The sequence below is a fragment of the Phyllobates terribilis genome, unplaced genomic scaffold (genome assembly GCF_046119375.1).
Source record: "Phyllobates terribilis strain yellow unplaced genomic scaffold, ASM4611937v1 Scaffold_1__5_contigs__length_1240528914, whole genome shotgun sequence".
NCBI classification, from domain to species: Eukaryota; Metazoa; Chordata; class Amphibia; order Anura; family Dendrobatidae; genus Phyllobates; species Phyllobates terribilis.
The window spans coordinates 904,208,215-904,225,815 of NW_027362761.1; the positions used below are offsets into that span (position 1 = coordinate 904,208,215).

At 45.3% G+C, this 17,601-nt stretch overlaps 1 protein-coding gene across 4 annotated transcripts in view; it reads right to left on the minus strand.

Moving 5' to 3' along the window:
• The window catches only part of PRDM5 (PR/SET domain 5), a 330,811-nt gene that overhangs the window by 273,619 nt on the left and 39,591 nt on the right, over positions 1-17,601 (minus strand). The gene's annotated exons all lie outside the window — the stretch shown is intronic.

A 17,601-nucleotide genomic window follows, 5' to 3' on the forward strand; every position in this document is an offset into this window, starting at 1 on the left:
TGATCCGACCTGGACAGTTGGCATGCACAGCCATAACAGCAACACAGAGGAAGATGGATAGGTAGCACCAACACAGGCACCAAGGGGTCGTGGTTTGCCCAGAGTGAGAACTGGGTCAACTGTTCCCAAGATCACCCCCGCTGTGCGCCAAGTCAGGGCAAGGGAGCGTTCAGCTGCTGTGTGGCATTTTTTTTCTGAAAGTCCTTCAGAGAAAAACATTGTAGTCTGTAGCATCTGCCATACCAAGTTCAGCAGAGGCCAGGGCAAAGGCAACCTGAGCACCACCAGTATGCGAAACCACATGGCAGCCAAGCACCCCAGTAAGTGGGCAGAACACCAGGGTACCAAATCTGCGTATGCGGGTCAAACCAATGCCGTGTTGCTTGGGCTATGTCCTTCAGAATCTGCTGTTCAGGAAGCAGGCGCTCATACCTCCTGCCCACAAGCCGCGGTTGCTCATACACAACAAACATCAACCACATCCACTTCCTTGTCCCAGCGAAGAATCCAATTGTCCGTGCCTGAGAGCTTGGAAAGAAAGCGTAAATACCCAGCCACGCACCCACAGGCATGAATACTAAACTCGCACATTGCCAAATTGCTAGCTGTGGAGATGTTGCCCTTTAGGCTTGTGGGAACACAGTCTTTCCGTGATCTCTTGGCTGTGGCTGCCCCACAATACAGTGTTCCCAGTCGCCACTATTTTGCCTGGTGTGTTGTCCCTGCGTTACACAAGCACGTGTTAAACAATCTGAACCGTGCTCTCACCAATGCCGTAACCGGGAAGGTCCACCTAACAGACACCTGGACAAGTTGTTGGGGACAGGGAAGATACATTTCTGTCATGGCACACTGGGTGAACCTGGTGGAAAATCACACATCCTACCCACGCCAAGAATAGCGGTTCCAACTTCTGTCAGGGTTTCCTCCTCTTTATATTCCACTTCCTTTCTCCCCTCCTCCTGCTCCTCATCCTCTGCTGAATTACCCTCCCCATCACTGCCAAGCTGGGACCTGTGCAGCAGCGCATCGGCAAAGCGGCAACACGCTCTGCTGAAGCTGATCTGTTTAGGTTAGAAAGCAATTGTAAAAGGCGAAAAAAGCCACAACAGTATGTATGAACAAAAGCTAAAAAGGATATTTTTTTAGTTTCTCTGGTTTATTTAGCCTTATATACAAGTGATTATGCAGGAAAGACTGTTTCTTAACCTTTTTGGCCTGTTAAAAGCAATTTAGCTTAGGTTTGGTAGTTGTTCTTGTGTGTCTGTAATAAGTGCGACAAACTTATTCCCAGAAACCATATGTGAGTCAGAAATACATGTAGGCATATTCTCCAGGCTCTTCTCACTCTGTTTCGTTTCATCACTTTCCCATCCATTTCAGCCTTTTCCTCAGGCCCCCATAACCCTTTGTAGGGTCCAGCAGAAAATTACTCGCATTTCCCATTGACTTACATTGAACTCGCTATTCGGAATGAATACGTGATTATTACAAAGTACTCGTTACGAGTATAACGATTACGAATATTACGGTACTCGCTCATCACTAGTTATAAATGATACGTTCTCTAAATGGGATATAGTCAGCAGTGGGGTGCCGCAGGGATCAGTGCTTTAACCTCTTTATTAATGACCTTGGGGATGGGATTGACAGTAATGCGTCAGTTTTTGCTGATGACACCAAACTTTGTAGGATATTAAAATCTGATCTTGACATTACGATATTGCAGAACGATCTGGATAAGATGACTGAATGGGCAAACACTTGGCAGATGAAGTTTAATGTAGATAAATGTATAGTAATGCACCTAGGACGGAGTAATCCTATTGCTAATATACATTAAATGGGAGTATACTTGGGACTACTGAACAAGAGAAGGACTTGGGTATTCTGTTTACAAGTAAGCTGAACAGCAGTACTCAATGTCAGGCAGCAGCCGCAAAAGCAAGCCAGATTTTAGGATGCATAAAAAGAGATAAAATCCCATGATCCCAATGTACTGTTACCCCTTTTTAAATCACTGGTGAGGCTACATCTGGACTATGGTATCCAGTTTTGGGCTCCACATTTTTAAAAGGATATTCAGAAGTTTGAATCAGTTCAAAGGTGGGCAACTAGATTATTACAAGGGATGGAAGGCCCCTCATATGATGAGAGGTTGAAAAAGTTGGGCTTGTTTAGCTTAGAAAAAAGACGCCTCAGAGGAGATCTCATTCATTTTTTGCCTTCCACATTGCGTCAATTCCTGTGCATCACTTAAAGGGTTAATAAACTTCTTGAATGTGGTTTTGAGCCCTTTAAGGGGTGCAGTTTTTAAAATGGTGCCACTTTGGGGTATTTTCTGTCACATACACCCACCCCTCAAAGTCACTTCAAACGTGACGTGGTCCTTAAAAAATTGGTTTTGTAAATTTTGCTGGAAAAATTAAAAATTGCTGATTAACTTTTAACCCTTCTAACTTTCTAACAAAAATATTATGTATGAAAAATGATGCCGATGTAAAGAAGACATGTGGTAAATGTTATTTATTATTAACTATTTTTTTGTGGTATAACCATCTAGTTTAAATACATACAAATTCTAAGTTTGAAAATTGCGAAATTTTCACATTTGTCAAATTTTCTATATTTTCATAAATAAACGCAAATAATATCGACCAAAATTTACCACTAATTTGAAGGACAATGTGTCCCGAAAAAACAATCTCAGAATCACTGTGATACATTGAAGCGTTCCAGAGTTATTACTTTATAAAGTGACACTGGCCAGAATTGTAAAATTTGACTTCGTCAGGAAGGTGAAAACAGGCCCAAAGATTAAATGGCCCTAAGATTGCCTGGACCCAGCTCTAGAGACTATTTATCAATTCATTCAGTTAACATTGTGAAGTCTGGATACAGATCTGCTTTAATTTTAGAGAGCTCAAGAGTAAGTTGTTTCCAGACAATACAAGTCGTTAGCTTTGTCATCAAATAGGAAAAATATACAAGTCCTTTAGCTGCAGAAACTCCTTCCTATTCATCACTTAGCACTGTCTCCCAAAGGTTCTTAAATAAGACTTCTTGCTGTGTTTTTTTTCTGCACCAAAAACAGAGTGGTGGTAGGAAAAATGCTACGTACAATAAGGGCATTTGTTTTCACGTTTTTACATGCTTTTATTTGCGTTTTTATCCATTCATTTTAATGGGTGAAAAGTGCTGCAAAAAAGTTGAAAGAACTGACATGCTGTATCTTGGCAAAAGCACAGCATGGCTCAAGATGCACACAGAAACCAGATTGCTGGCAGAAAAAACACACAATCTTTTCCTGTTTGTTATGTGTTTTTACGAGCATTTTTACTTGTGCTTTTATCCCAGTCATTTGAATGGGTGAAAAATGCTGCAAAAAATAAATAAATAAAGCGCAGCATGTGAACAAGCCCTTTTATTAGTGAGCAAACGCTTCAAGACTCCTGCAACTCTATAGAAGTTATGAATGTAAAGATAAAATGAATACAGGAAAATATATAGAATCATAGAGTAAAGCTTAGGCTATGTTCACATGCGGCATTTTTACATCTTTTTTTTTTTGCTACATTTTACAATACTAGCAAATCTATGAGAATTCAGAAATCTCACGCACACGCTTGTTTTATTTTTCCTGACTGAATTTGAAAACTATGCAGCATTTTTTTGCAGGTTTTGCTGCATTTTTGAAACATTTTTTGCTGCATTTTTGGTGACTAAAACTAACTTTAATAAACATGTACTATAGACAAATCATACTTCTAATTGGCACCAAAAACACTCCAAAAAAGCTGCAAAAATGAAGCAAAACCTGAGTTAGGAATGCAGCATTTTTACAGTCAATAAAGCATGTTTTAGATGCAGAGAAAACGCTGCAAAACTGCTGCAAGTGAACAAAGCCTCATTTTAGTATGCAAATTAAGACAATGACACCAAATATAAAAGCAAAGCAGTACAGAAATAAACATAAAAGCAGCATTGATAATGTCCTCGAGCCGTCAAGACAGAGTCCTTCATTTAATTTGTTACAGTCTGAAAAGTTTCACAAATGTCAGCACCTTCAATTGCTCTAGATTTAACCTGTTTCCAGGGTCTATATTTTCTTGTTGCTGGAACACTCCATTTTAGCTACTGCAGCAATTAATGTCAGCAAATTTTCTAGGATAGTTACTAGAACTGTCCTTCATAGACAAACTTACCCAACCTTTCCCCCACATTTCCAGTATAAAACAAACACTTAAAAAGCATTAAAATTATTGTGTGGGAAGCCCCAGGAATGTAACAAGGATAAAGGACGTGCCAGCATCCTTTCCTCTATAAACACATTGTTAGCATAGCCTTTATTAGATCAAGAGGCAGCTGAAATATCGCACACATCTTAATCTTTTCTTCAGTGATAACTAGTGTTGAGCATTCCGATACTGAAATATCGGGTATCAGCCGATATTCGAGGTATCGGAATTCCGATACTTAATTCCGATACTTTTGTAATATCGTATACCGGAATCGGAAGTTCCCATAATGCAATGAGCCATTTTCATTTTATTCAGCCAATGAGGATCCTAAGAAGTGTGGGCACATCCTGTTAGGCATGTAGGCATCTTAACTAATGGCATGGCTGTGATTGGCTGCTGAAATTATGTCATGATGCACTATAAAAGCCGCCGCCGCCATTTTGAGCTCACTCTGCTGTGAATTCAGTTAGGGATAGGACGCTGTTGTTCTGAGGGACAGTTTTAGCTACCTATTTGGTCCATTCTGCTTCACCCAAGCTACTTTATAAATCGCTGTGCCTTGCAGCGCTAGTGCACAGTTCTCTATGCTGTTCACCGTTTTCTGCAAGGTCTGTGTGTGTGAGTGCAGCTCACCCTGTAGTGTGTGCTTCAGCCACGTCTGGTTGTAGTGCACTCAGTGTGTGTCACTGCCTCATACATTGTCCTTTTTTGCCAATTCATAATTTTTCCTGATATCTCCTATTAGTGTGGTGGTTCCATCTGTATTCAGCTAAATTGGTTCCAAACACACTATATAGGAGTAGTTAGAGGAGCCTTTCTGCAGCATTGGGCCCTGCAGCCCCAGCCAGATTAGTATTAGCCTATTTTTTGTAGCCTCATCTATTGCATTGTAGGTTACCTTCCTACATTGTAATAGCTACAAAAAGTTTGTGATACTATCGGTATTACATCTTTAGGCACATCCAGTGTCTTTTTGTGACAAAAAAAAACTAAATAAAGTTCACCAAACACTCCACTTTACAGTTGTGTAGGCCACATTAGCTCATATAAAAGTCTAGTCCACACTTTATAAAATTAGTGTTTCTTATACCTGTTAGCAGCTGTTCAGGAATAAGCACACTAAGCCCTTAGTACTTTTCTGCCTATCTTTATCAGTCTACCAAGATGAAGAAGGCAGGGAGTAAGGCATGTGGTCGTGGGCGTGGGCGTGGAGTTTCTGCAGGGAGAGGACGTGGGGATTCTGAGCCTGCTGCGGGCACCAGTGACTCAGCATCCCCCAGTTTTACCAGGGAACAGTCCTTTATGCGCAGCTTTGTAGGAGCTAGCCATACCCCACTGCTGCGGGAGGACCAAATTGAAGCCGTTGTCGGATGGATGGCAGCTAACGCATCGACTTCAATTAGTTCCGGATCCTCTCAGGTCCTGAGCACTGAAGAGCACCCATCTGTCTCTTCACCACCTGCCAAATTGCCCAGGCAGTCAGAGAGCCCTGGACAGGAGCCATCTCTACTTCTGTTCTTGGCTTGGAAAGAGGGGGCCAGCGAAGCAGAATTCGAGAATTTGAAGAAGAGGTAGTATGCAGTGATGCGCAACTGTTTTGTCTCTCTGAATCTGAAGAGGCGGGTGGGCCAGTGCCTATGGTCAGCAGCACACCTCAGTACGCATCTGATGATGAGACTCAGGTGCCACTTTCTGGTGCGTACTGTGCTGTCGAGACTACCCAGGAGAAGCAGTTGTTTGAAGAGGGTGGTGTAGATGATGAGGTCCTTGACCCATCATGGCGTGAGGGACAGGAAGGTGGTGGGAGCAGCTCTGAGGAAGAGATTCCCCGAACAGCCCAAAAAGGAGGGAGAGGGAGGGGGCAGACTTGGTTGCCTGTAGCCTCCACTTCGGCACCCATAAGGAGCATGGCTCTTCCAAAATCCAAAGCGGGCGCTCCCAAGACTTGCAGTGCCAGGTCCTTTTTTGACACAGTTGCAGATGACATTTGCTTTGTCAAATGCAAGCTGTGTAATCAGAAGGTGAAAAGAGGGAAAAGTGTCAGCAACCTCAATACCACAAATATGTGGAAACATGTGCGGACCAAGCACGTGGTGGAGTTACAAAAACACACTGAAGACCTAGGCCAACCTACAGCGCCACCTACCACCTCTTCAGCTCGTGTTGTAGCCTCTTCCTCCAGCTCACACACAGCTGGTTCGGCTTCCTCACAGGATCGCCATGGAAGAATCTCTGGCACTGTTGTACAGAGACACAGTGTAATTCCACCCACAGCACCACTTTCCCAGTCATCCTCACACTCCCACGCCAGTCTACAGCCATCGTTAGCACAGGCATGGGAGAAAAGGCGCCCATACTCGGCAAACCACCCCCGAGCACAGGCTCTGAATGCTGGCATTGCTAAACTACTGGTCCTTGAAATGCTATCATTCAGGCTGGTGGAGACTGACACATTCCGTAACTTTATGGCATTGGCAGTCCCACAATACAACGTGCCCAGCCGCTTTTATTTTAGCAGGCAAGCCGTCCCTGCCCTGCAACATCAAGTGGAGGGAAAAATTAAACATGCGCTACAAAACGCCGTCAGTAGCAAGGTCCACCTGACCACCGATGCGTGGACCAGTAAGCATGGACAGGGACGATATTTCCCTCACTGCCCATTGGGTAAATGTTGTGGAGCCGGGTACAGATCTTGAGAGTGGCGCTGTACGTTTTCTGCCAATTCCAAGGATTGCAGGAATCCAGTCTGTACACATTGACGCCTCCTCATACTCCAGTTCCTCTGAATCAGCGCTGCAGGAGCCGTCACGGTCTACCTCCACATCGACCCGTGAACGGTTACCTGTTATGATGACCGATATGAGCACAGCCGTGGCCAAACGTTAACAGGCCGTATTAAAATTAATTTATTTGGGGAATCGAAGCCACACAGCGCAGAAGCTCTGGAATGCCATCAAGCAGCAGAGCGACGTGTGGTTTGTGCCAGCGAATCTCCAGCCAGGCATGGTAGTGTGTGACAATGGCTGAAATCTGGTGGCAGCTCTGGGCCTAGGCAACCTCACTCACATCCCATGTCTGGCACATGTGCTCAACTTGGTCGTGCAGAGTTTTTTGAGGGACTATCCGGATCTTGATGCACTGCTTCACAAGGTCCACATAGAGTGCGCTCACTTGCGGCGTTCCAGCAACGCACGATCACGCATTGCAGCTCTGCAGCGCCGATTACGTCTTCCGGAACATCGCATCATATGTGACCTACCCACCAGGTGGAATTCAACGTTACATATGTTGGAGAGGTTGTGTGAGCAGCAGGCAGCAGTAATGGAGTACCAGCTGCAGAAGGCGCAAACAAGTCGCAGTGCGCGCCGTTCACACTTCACCACCACTGAGTGGGCCTCTATGAAGGACATTTGCCACGTTTTGCGTGCCTTCGATTATTCCACGCGGATGGCGAGTGCAGATGAAACACTAGTCAGCATGACTATCCCCCTTATCTGCCTGCTTGAAAAAACACTGCAAGCACTAAGGGACGAGGTTTTGGAAGAGGTGGAGGATGAGGAGTCACAAATGCCATCTGCTTCTCTACAGTCTGCGCAACGTGGTTCCTCACAAAGGCCTAGGCAGGGGACACTTTGTGAGGAGGATGAGGAGGAGTCAATGGATGAGGAAGACATCTGTCCAGAGGAGGGAGGTACACAATGCTCTAGTAGTCAGTATCTAGAGCGAGGGTGGGGTGATGCAGAGCAGGCAGAGATCACGCCTCAAGCAGGGGACAGCATTTCTTGGCCAGTTGGCAGTCTGCAGCACATGGTTGATTTCATGCTGCAGTGCCTGAGAAAGGACCGCTGCATCGCCCACATTCTCAACACGGCTGATTATTGGGTGTCCACCCTCCTAGATCCTCGCTACCGGGACAACTTACAAAGCCTAATAACACCGTTGAACCGGGAGCGTAAAATGCGGGAGTACCAAGACGCACTGGTGCATTCCATCATGTTCTCCATTCCAACCGAGAGCAGTGCTGCTAGTGCTTTACAAAGCAGCTCAGTGCGTCGAGGCAGTGGAGGAAGCTCTGCACAAAGAGGGAGCAGAAGCAGCGCCTCAGCACAAGGCAAGACCAGTATGGCCGAAATGTGGCAAAGTTTTGTGTCCCCGCCGCCATAAATGCCTACACCATCACAGACGGCTCCAGTCAGCAGGAGGCAACATTTCCGTCAGATGGTGACAGACTACATGTCTTGCCCTCTTAGTGTACTCCCAGACGGCTCTTCTCCCTTCAAGTTTTGGGTCTGTAAGCTGGATACATGGCCAGAGCTTAGTCAGTATGCATTGGAGGTGCTAGCTTGCCCTGCTGCTAGTGTATTATCGGAACGCGTCTTTAGTGCCGCAGGTGGTGTACTAACAGACCGTTGCATGCGACTATCCTCCGATAACGTTGACCGGCTTACTTTTCTCAAAATGAACAAGGCCTGGATCTCTCATGAATTTGCCAGTCCTCTTCCAGAATAGATAATTGGTTGGCAACAGTATCCAGGTCTCCTGTTGTGTTCATGTTTCTACCACCTGAACTGTAATCCCTGAGCTCCAACACCGCCAGTTGGCGCTCGGAAGTGCCGTCTGCACAGTCAACACTTGCTGCCGTGTTATTGGGGTTCAGTAACGTCAGCTGTTCCCCTGCTGTGCGGACGGCAATTTCTCCTGCTGTGTCCACATTCTCACTACTACAGATTTTAAAGTTGCTCCAATTACACCTCTGGCTCCTCTGTTTTCAGTATTATCCCTGAGCTCCAACACTGCCAGTTGGCGCTCGGAAGTGCCATCTGCACAGTCAACACTTGCTGCCGTGTTATTGGGGTTCAGTAACGTCAGCTGTTCTCCAGCTGTGTGTCCGGCAAATTCTCCTGCTTTGTCCACATCCACTGTACTACTGATTTAAAACTTGCTCCAATTACACCTCTGGCTCCTCTGTTTTTAGTATTTACCCTGGGCTCCAATACCGCTAGTTGCTGCTCAGAAGTGCCGTCTGCACAGTCAACGCTTGCTCCAGTGTTATTGGGGTTCAGTAACGTCAGCTGTTCCCCAGCTGTGTGTCCGGCAAATTCTCCTGCTTTGTCCACATCCACTGTACTACTGATTTAAAACTTGCTCCAATTACACCTCTGGCTCCTCTGCTTTTAGTATTTACCCTGGGCTCCAATACCGCTAGTTGCTGCTCAGAAGTGCCGTCTGCACAGACAACGCTTGCTCCAGTGTTATTGGGGTTCAGTAACGTCAGCTGTTCCCCAGCTGTGTGTCCGGCAAATTCTCCTGCTTTGTCCACATCCACTGTACTACTGATTTAAAACTTGCTCCAATTACACCTCTGGCTCCACTCTGTTTTTTTTGGGTTCCAGCACCGTCAGCTGTTTCCTAGCAGTGTCTTTGGCACGGGTACTCCCTCCTGCCCAGCCTGGTTCCAGCATGCCAGCTGTTTCCGGGTAGTGTCAACGTCACTTTGCCTCCAATGCGTTGTCCTGTCGTGTTGCAGTCGGGTTAGCCGACTCTATGGTGCCTGCAGTTTAGGTGACTCCTATGTGGGCTGCGGGATCTGGCAATGAAGGCTGGTTCCATAGTGCCAATAGGACAAGCACCCCCTGTAGGACTGTGGGTTTTGGTAACTGCGGCCGGCTCGCGGCCTTGAAACTTTTTTTTACATGGGTACCTTCTGCTACCCATCCGGGTTCCAGTACCGTCAGCTGGTTCTCGGCAGTGCCTTTGGATTAGGTGCCTCCTTCTCGGTATCCAAGTTCCACCAACGTCTGCTGGTCCTTGGTAGTGCTTTCTGGCACAGGTACCTCCTGCTTAGTAATCGAGTTCCAGTACCGTCAGCTGGTCTTCGGCAGTTCCATTGGCTCTTGTACCTTCTGCTACCCATCCGGGTTCCAGTACCGTCAGCTGGTCCTCGGTAGTTCCATTTGCTCTTGTAGCTTCTACTACCCATCCCGGTTCCAGTACCGTCAGCTGGTTCTCGGCAGTGTCTTTGGCACGGGTACTCCCTCCTGCCCAGCCTGGTTCCAGCACGCCAGCTGTTTCCGGGTAGTGTCAACGTCACTTTGCCTCCAATGCGTTGTCCTGTCGTGTTGCGGTCGGGTTAGCCGACTCTATGGTACCTGCAGTTTAGGTGACTCCTATGTGGGCTGCGGGATCTGGCAATGAAGGCTGGTTCCATAGTGCTAATAGGACAAGCACCCCCTGTAGGACTGTGGGTTTTGGTAAATGCGGCCGGCTCGCGGCCTTGAAACTTTTTTTTACATGGGTACCTTCTGCTACCCATCCGGGTTCCAGTACCGTCAGCTGGTTCTCGGCAGTGCCTTTGGATTAGGTGCCTCCTTCTCGGTATCCAAGTTCCACCAACGTCTGCTGGTCCTTGGTAGTGCTTTCAGGCACAGGTACCTCCTGCTTAGTAACCGAGTTCCAGTACCGTCAGCTGGTCTTCGGCAGTTCCATTGGCTCTTGTACCTTCTGCTACCCATCCGGGTTCCAGTACCATTAGCTGGTCCTCGGTAGTTCCATTTGCTCTTGTACCTTCTACTACCCATCCGGGTTCCAGTACCGTCAGCTGGTTCTCGGCAGTGTCTTTGGCATGGGTACTCCCTCCTGCCCAGCCTGGTTCCAGCACGCCAGCTGTTTCCGGGTAGTGTCAACGTCACTTTGCCTCCAATGCGTTGTCCTGTCGTGTTGCGGTCGGGTTAGCCAACTCTATGGTGCCTGCAGTTTAGGTGACTCCTATGTGGGCTGCGGGATCTGGCAATGAAGGCTGGTTCCATAGTGCCAATAGGACAAGCACCCCCTGTAGGACTGTGGGTTTTGGTAAATGCGGCCGGCTCGCGGCCTTGAAACTTTTTTTTACATGGGTACCTTCTGCTACCCATCCGGGTTCCAGTACCGTCAGCTGGTTCTCGGCAGTGCCTTTGGATTAGGTGCCTCCTTCTCGGTATCCAAGTTTCACCAACGTCTGCTGGTCCTTGGTAGTGCTTTCTGGCACAGGTACCTCCTGCTTAGGAACCGAGTTCCAGTACCGTCAGCTGGTCTTCGGCAGTTCCATTGGCTCTTGTACCTTCTGCTACCCATCCGGGTTCCAGTACCGTCAGCTGGTCCTCGGTAGTTCCATTTGCTCTTGTACCTTCTACTACCCATCCGGGTTCCAGTACCGTCAGCTGGTTCTCGGCAGTGTCCTTGGCACGGGTACTCCCTCCTGCCCAGCCTGGTTCCAGCACGCCAGCTGTTTCCGGGTAGTGTCAACGTCACTTTGCCTCCAATGCGTTGTCCTGTCGTGTTGCGGCCGGGTTAGCCGACTCTATGGTGCCTGCAGTTTAGATGACTCCTATGTGGGCTGCGGGATCTGGCAATGAAGGCTGGTTCCATAGTGCCAATAGGACAAGCACCCCCTGTAGGACTGTGGGTTTTGGTAACTGCGGCCGGCTCGCGGCCTTGAAACTTTTTTTTACATGGGTACCTTCTGCTACCCATCCGGGTTCCAGTACCGTCAGCTGGTTCTTGGCAGTGCCTTTGGATTAGGTGCCTCCTTCTCGGTATCCAAGTTCCACCAACGTCTGCTGGTCCTTGGTAGTGCTTTCTGGCACAGGTACCTCCTGCTTAGTAACCGAGTTCCAGTACCGTCAGCTGGTCCTCGGTAGTTCCATTGGCTCTTGTACCTTCTGCTACCCATCCGGGTTCCAGTACCGTCAGCTGGTCCTCGGTAGTTCCTCAGCCTTCTTGTACCTTCTGCTACATTTCCAAGTTCAAGCTTTCTTGGTAATCACTCTGGATCTCCCTGACGAGGACCCTGAAGACGAGGACCATGAAGACCAACCCGAAGAAGACGAGGACCCCAAAGATGACGACCCTGAAGACGAGGACCCTGAAGACCACCCCGAAGAAGACGAGGACCCTGAAGACCACCCCGAAGAAGACGAGGACCCCGAAGACGAGGACCCAGAAGACCAACCCGAAGAAGACGAGGACCCCGAAGACGACGACCACCGAAGACGACGACCCTGAAGACCACCCCGAAGAAGACCAAGAAGATGACCCTGAAGAAGTTGACCAAGAGGACAAAGAAGAGAAGACAAGCACCAAGATACAGAAGAACAAGAGACAGAAAACCAAGAAGCAGAAATACAAGAAGCTGCAGAACAAAAAGCGGAAGAACATTAAGCATAAGACTAAAAATCAGAGCAAAAGATAATATCTAAATTATAAGCAGAAGATGACTAAGCAGTGTATGGGGGTGAGTCCGTTCCTCCTCGTGGTGCCCCTGGAAAAGACCTGCTGCTGAAGGCCAAACTGAACGCGGACAAATCCTGTTGTAAATCTTTTGTGACGGGCAGAACAAAAGGTGTAATGTCCAACCTTTTATAGATAACAACTACAGGAATGCCTGTCACAAATAAGAATATGATGAAGAAGAAGAATATGAAGAAGATGAAGAAGTAGAATATGAAGAATGTAAAAAATAGAATAATACGAAGAAGGTGAAGAAGAAGAAGATGAAGAAGGTGAAGAAGAAGTGGATGAAAAAGATGCTGAGGATGATGAAGGAGAAAGTGTGGGAGAAGTAAAAAAGAAGGTGAAGAGCATGGAAGTAGTGAAACATAAATATCTGACAAAATATAAAAAAAACTTAACATAGTCAATATTTCCGTAACTCAGAACGTCTTAAAAAAAATATTAATTCCTGCTATTCCATTTGATTGGGCTAAACCTCTATGCCTTTATTCTCTCCCCCACCTCCCCCAATACATTCTACATTATTCTTAGTTGTTTTCCTTCATGTAGAATTAACCTACAAGGAAAGAAAGGGTTTATTTTCATTCCGATATTTCTGTCCCATTGACTTGCATTGGTTTCCGGTATCGGAATCGGCGATATCCGATACTTTTTTCCCGATATCGGAAGGTATCGCTCAACACTAGAGATAACCAAAGTAAGAAAATAAAGCACTAAAGAATAAATGTAACTTTAGTGTCTTGTAATAACTAATTCTTTCCTCAAGAGACACTGTATCCCCTTCTCACCCAGGCAATCAGTATCCTACTCTGCATTTATGAGTGTCATGAACACTGAGCGGTCTACAAACATGTCTTTTTCATATGGTTTAACTGCATATTTTTAGGATATTTAACCTGTAGGGTGGCAACTTCCAAAAAGTGTCACTAGAGAGTCAGTTTTCTTATTTTTGTTCATTTATATAGAAGCCTCTCATCTAGCCAAATCAGATATCAGATCTCATGCTTTGCACTGACGGGGGACAATACCCCGAAACATGTGTCTGCAAACTGAGATTATGGTTTGGCTTTTGTCCGAAGTCATATGGCAAGACTTGTTTAAGGGTTGATATTGACTTTTAGGATTGCTACTTCCAATAGGTGCCACTATAGTTCTAGTTCTCTTTCTCTCGGAAGAGGACTAGATTAATCAGCAAAGCGTTAATGCTTAAATCAAAACTCCTAAGCTGTGTTGCTAACTGGGAAAAAAAATATTTGTTTAAACACAAAAAATCTCTCGGTTATGGATCAAAATAATCCTTACATTAAGTCTTATTCACATTACTATATTTGAATCCTGAATATTCCTTTAACACCTTCTTTCCATAACATCATGGAACATGGGGCGGATGGTATAGAGCGAACTCTGTAGCAGAGAATCACACAGATCAGGAGCTAGATGTGTTAGGCTAAGTGCCCACGATGCAGAAATGCTCCGGATTTTTCCTGAGCGTTTCTGCATCTCCCTGGCAGAAAAAACGCATGCGGATTGTACATGCGGATTTTACATGTGGATTGTACATGCGTTTTTCTTGCCAGGGACAAGCGGAAGTGAAGCGTTCTTCACTTGCATTTCCACATGCGGGTTGACAAGCGCTTTTCAAGCGATTTTAGCATCACTTGGAAAGTGCTTGACAACTTGGTCACACTATATAAATCCATGCAACCGGCATGGATTTTATATAGTGTGACCAAGTTAGTTAAAGAAAAAGAATAAAAATGGGAAAAAAAAACAAAACATTATACTCACCTTCTGATGGCCCCCGGTCTCCTTATCTAATGCGTCCGGTCTTCCCGGTGTCTCGCGGTTGTGTAAAAGGACCTGCCATGATGTCATTTAGCCATGTGACGGGTCACGCGACCGCCGACGTCAGCGGTCGCATGACCCGTCACATGACTAAATTACGTCATGGCAGGTCCTTTTAGACCATCGCGAGCTGCCAGGAAGCCAGGACGGATCGCTATGGAGACCAGGGGCCATCAGAAGGTAAGTATAATGTATATTTTTTATTTTAATTCTTTTTTTTTAACAGGTACTATGGTACCCGGGTCTGGAGGAGAGTCTCCGCTTCTCCAAACCTGGATACCATCAGCACATTGAATCGCTTAATATCCGCATGTGCACATGTAGTCATGCGGATATTAAGCGATTAAATGCAAGTCAATGGCGGCGAAAATGCCGCGATTACGCACAATAATTGGTAGTGCTGCGGATTTTTTCGCAATGATAATCCGCAGCGGAAGTTTCCACAGCACGTGCACAGCACATGCGGATTATCATTGGGGAACATGGCAGACCTTCTACCAAGCGTTTCTTAAGCGTTTCTGCAGCGGAATTGCCGCTATGGAAACGCTTAAAAAACGCATAGTGGGCATACAGCCTTATAGAGCTAGCCCCGGTCTAATCACTGCTTTTTAACCACTTACTTGCCACTGTTAATCTCTGACAGTTTCATTTAAGTGACAAAATGATACTTTGTTATTGCCCCCCACAATCGGGGGGGCCATGCTATAGGCCTTCTTGGTGCTTCTGAAAAGCACACCCACAGGTTGGGCTTCATGGAAGATTGTGAATTTTACTATATGATGCAACACTGTAGCATATAGAACAAGCAATCAAACAACGGCAGGTCCAAATCCCCTAGAGCAGGTATGTTAATCTCAAACACACAGACAGCCAAAATGAAAAACTTGGACAAAGTCACAGACCAACCAGTATACAGAATAATGGGCCCCACACTGTCCTCCATACAGAATAATGGGCCCCACACAGTCCTCCATATATAATAATGGGCCCCACATAGTCCTCCATAAAGAATAATGGGCTCCACATAGTCCTCCATACAGAACAATGGGCCCCCCATAGTGCTCCATACAGTTTAATGGCCCCACATAGTCCTCCATACATAACAATGGGCCTCACATAGTCCTCCATACATAATAATGGGCATCACATAGTCCTCCATACAGAATAATGGGCATCACATAGTCCTCCATACAGAATAATGGGCATCACAGTCCTCCATACATAATAATGGGCCCCACACAGTCCTCCATACATAATAATGGGCCCCACACAGTCCTCCATAAAGAATAATGGGCTCCACATAGTCCTCCATACAGAACAATGGGCCCCCCATAGTGCTCCATACAGTATAATGGCCCCACATAGTCCTCCATACATAATAATGGGCATTACATAGTCCTCCATACAGAGTAATGGCCCCACATAGTCCTCCATACAGAGTAATGGCCCCACATAGTCCTCCATACAGTATAATGGGCCCCACACTGTCCTCCATACATAATAATGGGCCCCACACTGTCCTCCATACATAATAATGGGCCCCACATAGTCCCCCATACAGAATAACAGGCTCCACATAGTGCTCAATACAGTATAATTATTAATGGGCTCTAGATAGTGCTCTATACAGTATAATGGGCTCCACATAGGGGTGGTGGTTCACAGGCCAAATGAAACCTGCGGGCCAGAGTTTGACATGCATGCACTAGAGTGACTAAAAAAAGTGAAGTGAAAATTTGAATAAAAGTTTTTAGAAATATAAAAATTAAAAAATACAAGTTTGAATTATTTCCTTTTTCCCAATACAAATATAAAGAAATGTAAAAGGTAAAAATAAGCATAAAAGTCTGATCTATGCAAATATATAAATATCTAACCAATAAGTAAATATGAAAAAAGGCCGAATTTCCATTTTTTACTGTACATCAGACAAAAATGCAATACTGTACCAAGTGATTAATATCATTTTTGGCTACAATGTTTTGAAGAGGACTTGTCATGTCCACAAATGCTATTAACCTGCAGAAATAGGGTTAATCGCCTAAAGCTGTGCGGCCTCCACACTGAAAGCATGACTACTGGGAGAAAATGAAATATTCCTCCCAGCAACCTCAGACTTCAGTCACTACTTAAGTAACTACTCCCCGGAACTGACTGACAGCCGGTCGGCGCGGGGCATGGTTATAGAGCAGTGACTGAACCCACGCTGGCCACGGCTCTATGACTGAAAGTCGAAGGCTGCCAAGAGAAATAAAGTTAATTTCCTCCCAGTAGCCAGGCTTTCAGTGCAGTGGCTAGGTAGCTTTGAACGCTATTAACCTGCAGGTTAACCCCATATCTACAGAATAATACCATTTGGGGACAAGACAAGTTACCTTTCATAAAAACTTTAGCTTGGGACACAAAGAACAAACTCTTATACAGCTCCATTAATGCTGGGTCTTGAAAAATTGCCACATTTTTGTAAATTTGGTCTGACTATAATCATACTGATCAGAAGAATCATGTTACCAGGCAAATTTTTCTGCAGAATGAATGTTGTAAAAGCAAAACCCTAAAAACAATGACAGAATTGTGTTTCTTTTTTCATTATTTAACTCACTTGGAATTTTCCCCATTTTTCAGTGTATTATATGGTGAAATAGATGGTGTCATTCGAAATTACAACTCATCCTGCATTAAACAAGTCATCATATGGCTGTCAATGTGAAAATAAAATGCAGCAGGTGAAATAAGTATTGAACACGTCACCAATTTTCTAAGTATATATATTTCTAATGGCTCACTCATACGAGTGTATAAATCGGACGATTAAAAATCGGATTGCACTTGGACCCATGTTATTCTATGGGGCAAATGCAAACTCTGACAGAGTTTGAGCCTAGAATCATTTGCATAATCTGCCCGATTCTCTTGCACGAGAGAACATACGCTCATGTTACCTCGACCTATAAATTCTGTTGACATGAAATTCTGGCCAGATGTCCCATCCAATCCACACTGGGAGAGAAATTAAACCATAAATGTTCAGTTATTTCTAACAATTCATTTCTCCCAAAGTATGAAACATGCAGAGCACCAGAGAAAGTGAATTTTGCTATCATCTCTGGATACTGTTTGGTAGATTATAGATTCCTTAATTTGTACAAATAAAATAATGTAATCTGTAATAAAATATAGGAATACTATATGATATTCCGCAAGCTCCTAAAAGAATGCGTTGTGGAGTTCTCCATGCAATTGTGTC